Consider the following 2,464-nt stretch of genomic DNA (forward strand, 5'->3'; position numbering starts at 1 on the left):
GTCTGCCTCCATGGCTGCGAGACCCGCTCCTATGTAATTATAAATAACGAATTCTAAGGCAACGTAAATATTAAGGTTAAGAGGCAGAGCTCGTAGATGATGATAAAATAACATAGTTATGTATAATATATTACATTTCTGACTGTATATCCCTGTAATTATTACACACTGTAGCTTTAAGTACACTTTTTTAGGTATCTACACTTTACTCCATTAATTATTTTCCTTCCTACTTCTGACTTCTACTCATTACATTTTCACACAACTATCTGTACTTTCTATTCCTAACATTTTTAAAACAAACGTTACGCGTTACTCTTGGCTTTGGTTTAATGTTTATAAATATTTATTTCCCATCATGTGCGCCATCATGCAGATCATTGGCAGTATCTATATTTCTATATATATATTTCTATAACAAAAATTGATAAATTCAGCTATAAAAATTGAAGTAGTTTTTTGTATTTGTTTAAAAAAAAAATTAGCAGATGTAAATTTGGATGCTATCTCAGTACCACTGAAGCTATCACCTTATTGTTTTTAAATAATTAGTAAAACAGAATTTGTAAAGAAAAAAAAAGGAAATAGATCCAAAGGACCTATCAGTAACTATTATCTGTTCCAGCGCATATCATCATTAGAAGAGTATTATGTCTTCAGTACAGGGGCCATAACAGGGGCCAGGACGTGATATATAGGGGCATTGGCCCCCCGTTGGCCCCTGTCTAGTTGCCCCTGTCTAATATTTCTACAAAGGAATGTGAAAAAGTTAAATATACATTTACTTTAAACTTTACATTTACATCCTATCAAGATAACAGCTTATTTAAAACAAAAAAACACAGCTGTATCCATGTACACATGAATAGAAAATAGGTTTTGGGTTGAGAACATATATTCCGATTAGGTTTCACTGTAACTTTATTGAAGGACAGATTATTTTTATGCTGGCCCTGAGATCTTATTTTTCATTTATCTCTGCCTGTAATGAAAAAAACATGTATTTTTTTATGTGGCTGCTTCAGGCTGCTCATGAGAATGTTCAAGATTTATAGATGCCTTTTAACTGTTGTAATTTAATCTGAATATATAAATCTAACTAAACTGTTTTAATATTGACACAGATTGTATTTAATGTGAAATATCTTAAACATCTAGTAGTGTTTAGCTAATGTTAAACCTGTGATAACTGTGGTGTTTTTCTGTTGCCTGGTCTGCTTGGTAAAGGTCAATTTCTTAGCTCTGTGAGATTTCTGGCTTAGTTGTTTGGCCTTTTGTTATTTACAGACACACAATTGGCTGAATAAACGCTGGATTAATACAGTTTTTTTTTTCTTGAAAATGAAAAACAAAGCAACAAAATAATAATAATAATAATAATAATAATAATAATAATAATAATAATAATAATAATAATAATAATAATAATAATAATAATAAAAACTTGCAATCATTCTCCATTTCAGACAGAACCCAGCTGAGAAGCATCATTAATGATGTGATTCCCCTCTGACATTGAGGAAGAATAACTATGTGTATCTAGCAGATAGCCGTCTTATTTTACTCAACAGGTTAATAATCTATATTTAATTTGAACTATTCAGTTAAGAAAGCTTCAGAAAAAAAAAGAGAGGGCGCAAAAACTGGGTCCTGGTATCGGGCGTCTTCTTCCTCTCTCCTTTCTTTTTGAAACCCAGACTTTTGGCTGCTGCATTTTTCAGCCACAAACTGCTTATTTACATATTTTGTTGTTAATGTGGTCCTTTCATTGTCACCATACGTCACTGCTGATGACAGACGGGGGGACCAAACCATTTATTGTAATTTCACTGGAGGGCGGGGGTCAATATATTCATGCTTTGTTTCACTGTTTATTGCTAAAAAATCATGGAGTACATGAAGATTATTTATTTTACTGCTGGATTTTCTTTTTATATTTGAAAAATATAGCGGGACAAATCTTTTTTTTCTTCTTTTGGGCCCCCATTCAGTCAAGGGCCTTATCGTCCTAACTCCCCCCCCATATGGCGCCCCTGCCTCTGATAGTTTCCTCCGCCCTTGGAGGGTGTTAAAACTCCCACCGCAGCAGGGAACCTGAACGTGTCATCGGGCTCCGGGCAGAGATCTGAGCTCAGAGCCGCAAACTGCGGGGGTCTCTGAGCGGCTCATCATGCGGATGGGGCTGCTGTGTCTGTGGACCAGCTGGATGTTGTCCCTCCGGAGCGCAGCGCTGGATGCTTCACAGCGGGATGAGGGAGGCCTGCAGCCCGGGCAGGAGATGGAGCCACAGGGGGATCGGACCCGGTTCTGGAGGCAGAACCACGGAGAACCGGCAGATCCGGACCCGGGAGAGACTGCTGAGGGGCCCGGGGCCCGGAGGAGGGCAGCGCTGAGGGGGTGAGCGGCAGAAAAACAAGAGAAACAATTACAAGAAAACTTTGATCCTCACGATAAATAAATAGGA

The sequence above is a fragment of the Cyprinodon variegatus genome, unplaced genomic scaffold (genome assembly GCF_000732505.1).
Source record: "Cyprinodon variegatus isolate N-32 unplaced genomic scaffold, C_variegatus-1.0 Scaffold881, whole genome shotgun sequence".
Classification (NCBI taxonomy): domain Eukaryota; kingdom Metazoa; phylum Chordata; class Actinopteri; order Cyprinodontiformes; family Cyprinodontidae; genus Cyprinodon; species Cyprinodon variegatus.